Here is an 8,835-nt window from a genome sequence, read left to right on the forward strand (position 1 = left end):
TCGCCGGGCCGGTACCGGCGAGGAGTGTAGGTACCCTCAACCCGACCACCTCTTGCAATCATGGGGACACCGGCTTGGATGAGACACAGACGTGGACAACAGTCTTCGTGAAGCTCCACAAACACGTGGAACTTGAAAATACAACTACTGCCCCGTGTGTGCGCGAGAGACCTCACGTCACCCCATCAATTCCCACTTCGCCAAAGTTTCCCTTCAGTGGGGGCTCTGAAGTGGAGCGCCCCACGCCCGTGCGTCCTGCAACTTGCCCTGATTGTGTACCCCTCTGCCCCCTCTACTTAAAATGAAAAAACAAAAACTGTTCCTAATTAGCGAAACTTTAAAACCCTGTTGATCTTTCTGTCTTCTACATTGGGCGCTCTTAGGCCACTGACAGGAACACTGTTTGAACCCTAATTGTTGCTATCAATCTCAGTAAGCGCAGGTCTCTCAGTGACCTATGACTCTGGGGATTGGGGTGCGCGTATCCTTAAACCCGCGCGAACGCCACCGGCTCAGCGTGGAAAACTATTTCTAATCCCTAGTTTGCGTCTCTGAGCTTTAACTCCCCCACACTCTCAAGCGCCCGGTTTCTCCCCGTCTCTCGCCTGCGAGCAAAGTTCCTATGGCATCCACTTACCAGGTAACCGGGATTTCCACAACAAAGCCCGGTGTGCGGGTCCCTTCCGCCGGCCAGCCAGCGCGAGTGACAGCGGGCGGCCAGCACTGACGAGGAGTAACTTGGGGCTCCAGCCCTTCAGCGCGCTCCGCGGGCTCTGCCTCCTTCGGAAAAGAAAACCCCCATCCAAGCCGGGAGACGGAGCGCGGAAACCCGGCCCAAGTGCCGTGTGTGCGCGCGCGTCTGCGAGGGCAGCGGCGGCAGGGGGAGGAGGAGGCAGAGGCGGGGCGGCTGGACCCTCTGCATCAGCTCATTCTCCCCTGCTACACACATACACACGCAAATAATGTTTCTAAAAAGTTGAGTTGCGACTTTGTGCCTCGCCTGTCCTGTTCATCCTTGTCCCGGGCCGGGGAGTGCTTCTGGGGGCCGACCCCGGGATGCTGGCTAATTGCTGCAGGCGGCTTCCGTCGCCGGTGCGACCCTGGACGGCCGCGGACGGCTTACAAGGGGTCCCGGGAGGGGCAGTGGCCGCGGCACTCGGCAGGGAGAGGGGAAGGGGGAAGAGGGAGGGAGGAAGGCGGCCCGGCGAGGAGTGTGGATGTGTGTGCGGCCGCGAGGGCCGGCCTGCAGCCAGCTGCTTCCTGAGTGTGAGCGCCGGAGGGGGAGGGAGAAGAGTGGGGGCGGGCTCGCTGGTCACTAGGCTGGCCAATTCAAAAGCTGAGCTTGTGTCTCCCTCTTGACGCGCACACACACACACACACACTCACACTCACACTCCCAGTACTCCAGAAGTCCAGAAGTGGAGGAATTCCAGAATTCCAGAACAAGGTAACAGCAGGGAGACACTTCGCCTTCTTCCTGGCCTTATTTGTTAAACTGACTTTTATTTTAACATGAAAAGGTGTTAGTGTTTAGACAGGATTTGATGTCAGGTCATAAAAAAATAAATGAACAAACAACAACAAAAAAAAATCCGGTAGTAACACAGAGAGAATAACACAGTGAAAAATGGCAAAAGGGTTGCTTTGAAATTTGGAATCGGATGCACCTAACACCTTCGAAACTGGATAGGTGAAGCACTAAGGAAGCGTTTGGCATCTTTTCCAAGTATAGGCAGGGAAGAGAGGAAGGTGATGGAAGTGTTGGAAGGGTATAAAATTCCTAACACAGGCAGTTAGGAATGGAGGTATATTCCCTGCATATGTTACATCTATAAAGTGGCACTTTATGAATTCAACATCTTCAGCCTCATACCCCACCTAAGCTCTGACCTACCATCCCTTCTGCTTGTGTTGATCAGAGCCCTCAAAAGGTTGTTACAAGAAAGTCTGCTTTTAGTAGTTCATCACATGTATTGCCGCAGATGCAAGGACTTCCATCTTGGGAATCTAGGTATGTAATGCACACAATATCCTCCACGTAGGCCTTTCTGCAGTTGAGAGTATTATTCACCCTCATGAATTAAATGAGTGAGGATGCCACCAGACACTTTTAGAATTTCACAAGTCCTTATATTCTATTCTAATGTTCCTACTCCAATATAAATTAGCAATCAGGTAGTAGATGCTTTGATCAAGATAGAAGTCCTCAAGGACACAAATGACTTACCCCAGAAAGCCAAAACTAAAAGACTGTTGGCAGTTTTCATTTATCTAATTTCAGTAGGAATATTACTAGGTTTGGTCTGTATCCATGATATTAACATAACCAAAAGAAGCCTGGTTTCCACAGTACTTTTTCTTTTCTTTTCCTTCTCCTCCGGACACAAACTCATCAGAATATTAATCACCAGAATATTTGTCAGCAGAAGTAGGGGAAGAAAAATAATAAGAGTTTAGGATATGTCATTCTGTCAATTTTCCAGTTTCTCTCTGTTCATCTCTTTTAAATACAAGTATCCAGGCCCAAGATTGGCAATAGATGGGCTCAACCACACATAAGAAAAGAAAATACTCATAAAATGAAGCATGCAGCAACATCACAAAAACAAAGAAACCAAGTGGTGGAAATTGCCATGACTATTCCATTGTGGCTAGTTATTGCAACATGCCTGACATTCACATAAAAACTCTTCTTCATTAACTCCAGCCTTCAGGAACAGAGCAAGATGGGAACACTAACCCTTCGATGCATCATGGGAACTTCTGTTCATCAGATTCTTGTGCTGTACAACAACTGCTCCCCAGGAACAAGACAAACCTGGGTGGAGGCTGCAAAAAACCTTTCCAACGTCCCTTAAATATCATTTCAAATACAATGGTTTTGATGCATAGACTGGTATCCTAGGGGCTTGCAGAGCTTCTAAAACTTCCCAAATGATGGGAACAGCTTAGCTGGAAAAGAAAAAATATATAGTGCTACACCCAACTTTAATCAACGGCTCATGGAAAAAAACACTGGGAAAGTTATGAGTCATCAACCTGGAGATCCCCAAAATCTCTTCATTTATAAGAGCCCAAGAGTGGGAATGTCATTTTATTTAGGTGTGATTTTCATGAACATCTAACATTCCTAAAATATTTACCACTAAAGAGGTATAGTGCTTTGGTTGAATTTTTTTTCTTTTTTTTTTTTTTTTCTGGCCAAGAATGTAGATCTGCAATGTTCTTATATTCCATGGATTATAGTAAAAATGCAGTTGTTGTTGTACCAATACAACCCTGGAGTGACTCAGAATGAGATCTGTACCTCTTCTGGGCTGAACTGGTCAACAGGGGTGAGGGAGGGTGGTAATGAGAGACAGTGAGAAAGGAAATCATGTAGTTCGGAAATGATACTCTCCCCTACCCATGAGCTCTCCATCGTGCTCAGGAATCATACTCTGGCAGCGCTTCAGCCAGATAGGTGGGAACTGCAGCCCAGTCTGTATCTTCCCTCTCTAGAGACCTGTGTTGTATGTGCCTCAACCGCTGACTCAGAGCAGCTGACTCAGCAGACAGGCCCCTGCTGCCAGCTCCAGTCCAGTTCTCATTCATTTGATAAATATTCAGTGAGTACATACTCTGTCCAAGTATTGGGACTAAAGGAATTAACACGTGTATGCATTCTACATGTGAGGATATTACGGAAAACTTTTTGCCCAGTGTCTCAGTTATAGCAAACCCTCAAGAAATGGGGACTCTTTCCATATATTACCTTGTCTAATCCTCAAAACAATTGTATGAGGTGGATATGAATAATCTCCTATTTAGAAGCCAAGAAGTTGAAGCTCAGTAAACAGTTAAAGAGAGTCAGAGACAGAGCCAGATATGCCAGTTTAGAAGCCCCAAGTTCAATCAACATTACTGTACTACAAAATAATTGTGCATGCTCTTTGAATGTGTATAAAACATATTGCAGGTGTATAAAGTGCAAAGCATCTTCTGATCAATGTTGGATGAGCATAGTGAAGTTTGTAGGGAATGTGGAGGAGGCACGAATAATTTCCTGCAATGTGACATGGAGTAGCTTGGCTGTTTGAGCTGGACTTCAAAGAATGAGTAGAGAACTGATAAGCAGAGGAGATCATTTCAAGTAGAAGAATCAGCATCAGAAGGGGCACAGAAGGCATAAGTCCTGCATAGCAAGCAGCTCACTCAAAGCTAGAATACAAAATAGAAACATCTACAGTCTCACAGCAATGAAACACTCCCGAAGGAACGTCCTAACAGCAAAACTTCAGAACTGTTATTTGAGTCACTTTGAGTGCTCTGACAGTAAACTACTTACAAACTTGCAAAGAACTATGATCAGATTCCTACTCCCATAAAGTGTCCATGAAAAGAAACGAGTTTGAACCCCAAAATGCAGAGAAATTGAGCGAGTAGCACCAGTGATAGTATGCCTAGCTATTAAAACACAGACACAGACACACACACACACACACACACACACACACACAAGCTGGCAAGAGTCCAGTTACGTAGAAATGCAGCGGAAAAAGTTAGTGTTTGCCAACTTTAAGAGGGGGAACTAAATGTGTAAAATGGAAAGTTTCCATTTTCCTTTCCTGTGTGAGTAGTACAAATAGTGGAATGCAGCAAATTTCACATTATGTTATCAGTGTGTGATATACTAAGAAAACTTAAGCTGATTTTTCTACTAATTTGTCACAAGTATGTTCAGCCCAGACTCTTTGGCTCACATACACATCAGTGATATAATTTTTATTTAAAAATTGTTATTTACACCTATCACATTCACAACATCATACCTCTTTTCCTTTCTAAAGTCAAAGCTGTAAATATTTTACTCCATACAATATCTCTCAATCTTGTCTAATTGGTGAAATGTTTCTTCCTTTTTTATACAAACCAAGCTAAGATGTATCTAAAATTCAGAGAAAGATTGATGAGGTATTCCTTGGCATATTACTTAGGTATATCTACAAAGAGTTTACCATAACAAACATAAATTCATAGATATATACAATATTCCACAGGCAGCCAGTTATTCTTTCACAAATTAACATCTATGCTGGCCAACTATATGTGATGTTGTAAAATTAATTACCTAATCCCAATGCTATCTTATCTATAACTGCCTTCTATAAGTGCCTCTTAATGACCATAACTTACTTTTCTTCATATGCCTTTCATGGCCTCGAAATAGTACTGGGCACTAGTAAGTAACTAATGCTAATCTAATAAATGGATTAATTAATGAGAGAATGAAAGAATGGTTTCTTTACCTTCAGAGATGATAAATAACACAACTAATTATTACATATGTGTATAATTTCAGTGTTCCAAAAGAGGCTAACAGATGCTCTTTGAATGTGTGCAAAGCACATTGCAGGTATACAAAGTACAAGGCATCTTGTTATCAATGTCAGATGAGCATAATTAGTGTGTAGGGAGTGTGAAAGAGGCAGGAATGATTTCTTACATTGTGATATGAAGTAGCTTTCTGTACCCCTAGGCTTTTTATTATAAACTGAAGATTTAAATATTACCTCCTATTTCTTGAAGAAAATTCAATTTCTTTGAAGAAAATTCAAAGACTTTATGCAATGCTTAGAGTAAGGAGGACAGCCGGTCTGTGCCCTGCTCCAGTGACCCTTTCCTGTCTGACACCCACTACTAAACCAGGTCATTTGCATCATACCCTGAATTCTAGCCTCAAAATAAAAATATATACTTAAATAATGGGGAGAAAAGGGAAGAAAAGAAATGGAAAATAGGGAATTAGGGTGCAGAGAAGAAGGTGAATTATTTAAAAACTAGTGGAAATGAAGAAGGCAGCACAGCACTGGTACATCAGGATAACTGAGAGCAACTAGTTAGTTTGGGGCAGAATTAAGCTCTGGAACAAAAGCAATTCAGTGGCTTTTCAGACTCCTCCCCAACTCACCTCGAGTCTTAAATATACCTGCAAAGGGGGTCGAAGAAACTCAGAGATTTTCCACAAATCCTAACTTCTCACAATGTTAAAAGCATGCAGGAGATTTTCACATGTATACACATTTCTTTTCTTGTTTAACTCTATACAGCAGGGAAGAGTATAATTTTATTGTCCGTGGAACAAATGACCAGTTGCCCCCAAAGCAGACCTGCCCTGGGTAAGAGTGTTGACTTCCTTCAGGCTGTGGGCACTGCTCTAAGTTCATGATCTACATATTTTTCACTTCATCCTCACAACATCCGAATCAGGTAAGATCTAGCACAGCTTCCATTTTACAGATGAGAAAACAGAGGCAGAGAGAGGTGGAATATCTCCCCACTGTCACCCAACTCATGTGGGACTAGCCAAACTTCTACCTATTAGCCATTGCTCTATTACCTTTTCAGGGCGGGAAACCCTACTTCCACCAGACAATTATTTGTTTATTCACTCAGGCAAGTGGTATGTTGGAAGAAGAGTGGACTTTGGAATCAGAAATCCTGGAATCCCAACTTCACCACTAATCGAGAGACCTTGAGCTGGTTCCCAAACCACGGGGAACTTCAATTCCACTACATGAGTTATTGCAAAGGTTGAATGGGAATTGTGACACTGGCCAGCACACATGTAAAACCAGGGGCATCCCCTATTGATAAGGAGCCCAGCCCAAGATCTTCAAGGGAAATTGATCCCAGCCCCAGCTCAACTGATGGGCTTGGTGATTCAGAGAGGAATCTCACTCCCTTGGTCAAAGTGAATGGCTCATAAATCTGGGCCTAAGTCAATCCGTGCAAGACATTCTCCTGGCTATAGGGATTGGTTAAAAAATGGGCATGTAACCCAGTTTGGGCTAAACGAGATGTGAGCAGGAAAGTTATCTGATAGCTACTGAAGAAGGTAACTTCTCTTTCTAGAGAGCCGCTGGAGAGGTAACCTTTTCTCCTCTATGTGTTGTGGAAAGAAAAGAAAAAAGTGAAACTGATTTCCTCTCAGCCTACACAGAAGGCTCACACTTGGTGAAGGGAAGGGTGGAGAAGATTACAGAGAATAGCCCTGATGGAACCACACCTAATTTCTACCTGACTTCTTAACTTTTTCATTTGTATGAGTTACTAAATCCCTTTTAATTTCTAAACAAATAATTATAGCAACTTATAGAAGTACCTAAGGTATTAAGGCACCATCATGAATACAAAGATAAGCAAGACAAACTTCAAGGGGCTCACCACCTAATAAATATTATACTTAGCTTTTATGACATCATTGTAGTCTTTTTTTTGTTGTTTTTTGTTTTTGTTTCTAAATAGGGTCTTGCTTTGTCACCCAAGCTGTAATGCAGTAGTGCGATCATAGCTCACTACAACCTCGACCTCCTGGGCTCAAGTGATCCTCTTGCCTCAGCCTCCTAAGGAGCTGGGACTACAGGTGCATGCCCTCATTTCGTTTATTTTTGTAGAGGCAGGGGGGTCTCGCTATGTTGCCCAGGTTGTGGGTTTTTCAAGTAAAGTTATGGCTCATACTCTCTTCAGGACCCTCCTACCATTTGGTCAGTTTGATATTATGCAAGAGAAATTCCATTTCCCCAGTAGTTACACAATGCCCCCTTTCAGACCAGCTAGTCAACCCTGTGAGGGTCAGATAGAGTAGTTTATCCATTTGGTTGTCAGACAACTGTCTCAAACAGCCAGGCCATTTCTACATGTTCTCAGTTACTGGTTAACAAATATTGCCCCAGAATTCAGCACCTAATAGGAAATACATTCATTTCCAAATTCCCACCAAAATAGGATTTTTCTCATTCCTAGATAAAATGGAGACACCCAAATTTTCCTGGAATGGCATTCAGAAATAGAGAAGGAATCATAGAGACATGTCTACCCAGCCATCTCTGAGTCTCATGCCTTTTTGCTGTTGCTGCTGTTATTACTCCTACCTTGGAAAGTTTCAGTTCATCCTTGAACATCCTCCCCACCCCCATGCTTTTCTGTCTTCTGTTTCATAACTAAATGCCATTTGAAACTCTAGCTATAGATACCCCTGCTGATATAAGCAACAGGGGCAGAGAGTCCTTAGATTCTAGACTGAATTTAGGCCCCAGCAGTTAGACAATGGGAACTTGATAATAACGATGTTATCTCAGCAGATTGCATAAGTCAGAAATGTTCTCCCTGTCACTGCTTTCTTTTTCCTTCCAGCAAGAAGTGGACATTAAGGAGAAAGTGAAGGTGGCAAGTTATGAGTGATCAGTTTAAGACATAGTTTAGTTATGGCAATGATAACAACTCAGATTTATTAGGGGTTTATTATGTGCCAGGCTGAGCAAAGTACTTAAGACTCTTGATCTCATTTAATTCTCACAGTATAGGGGCTAATGAGTGGTAGAGGTGAGAGTAGGACCCAGCCTCACTTGGCTCAAGGGCACACACTCTTAGCTGTAATACTCTACTGCCTCCATAAAGTATGCTCATTATAATACATGTTGATGAGATATGTGAAAAACATAATTTATGTAAAAATTAAGAACAAGATATATTGTATAAATTATATATGTAATGACCTGCTTATATGACACTACTGTGATACTGAACTTCTTAGAGTTCCTCAAAGCCTGCTTTGCAAACTTTCCAGAGCCTCCGAGACTGCTGTTTTATCTACACAGAATGACCTTTACTATCCACCTCCTCTTACTCTGAAGCTTTCTCTGATAGGGAGAATAATGTCCCCCGCTGTGCCCCAACAACAACAACAAAAAATCCACATCCTAACTCCTGGAACCTATGAATATGTTAGATTACATGGCAAAAGGGACTTAAGGCTGCAGACGGAATTAAGCTTGCTAATTAGTTGCCCTTAAA

General features: G+C 42.8%; 1 protein-coding gene and 1 long non-coding RNA gene across 4 annotated transcripts in view; one reads left to right on the forward strand and one right to left on the reverse strand.

Moving 5' to 3' along the window:
• Positions 1 to 1,230, reverse strand: part of GLIS3 (GLIS family zinc finger 3) — a 491,079-nt gene extending 489,849 nt beyond the window's left edge. For all 3 annotated transcript variants that reach the window (XM_030919883.1, XM_030919882.1, XM_010389229.2), the window contains exon 1: positions 638 to 1,230. The gene's annotated coding sequence lies outside the window, so the exon portion shown is untranslated. The remainder of the gene's footprint in view (positions 1 to 637) is intronic.
• LOC104682545 lies at positions 607 to 8,524 on the forward strand. Its single transcript, XR_750705.2, has 2 exons — positions 607 to 640; positions 6,388 to 8,524. It is a non-coding gene; the product is annotated as an uncharacterized LOC104682545 (long non-coding RNA).
• The last annotated feature ends 311 nt before the right edge of the window (positions 8,525 to 8,835 follow it).

The sequence above is a fragment of the Rhinopithecus roxellana genome, chromosome 16 (assembly GCF_007565055.1).
Source record: "Rhinopithecus roxellana isolate Shanxi Qingling chromosome 16, ASM756505v1, whole genome shotgun sequence".
Classification (NCBI taxonomy): domain Eukaryota; kingdom Metazoa; phylum Chordata; class Mammalia; order Primates; family Cercopithecidae; genus Rhinopithecus; species Rhinopithecus roxellana.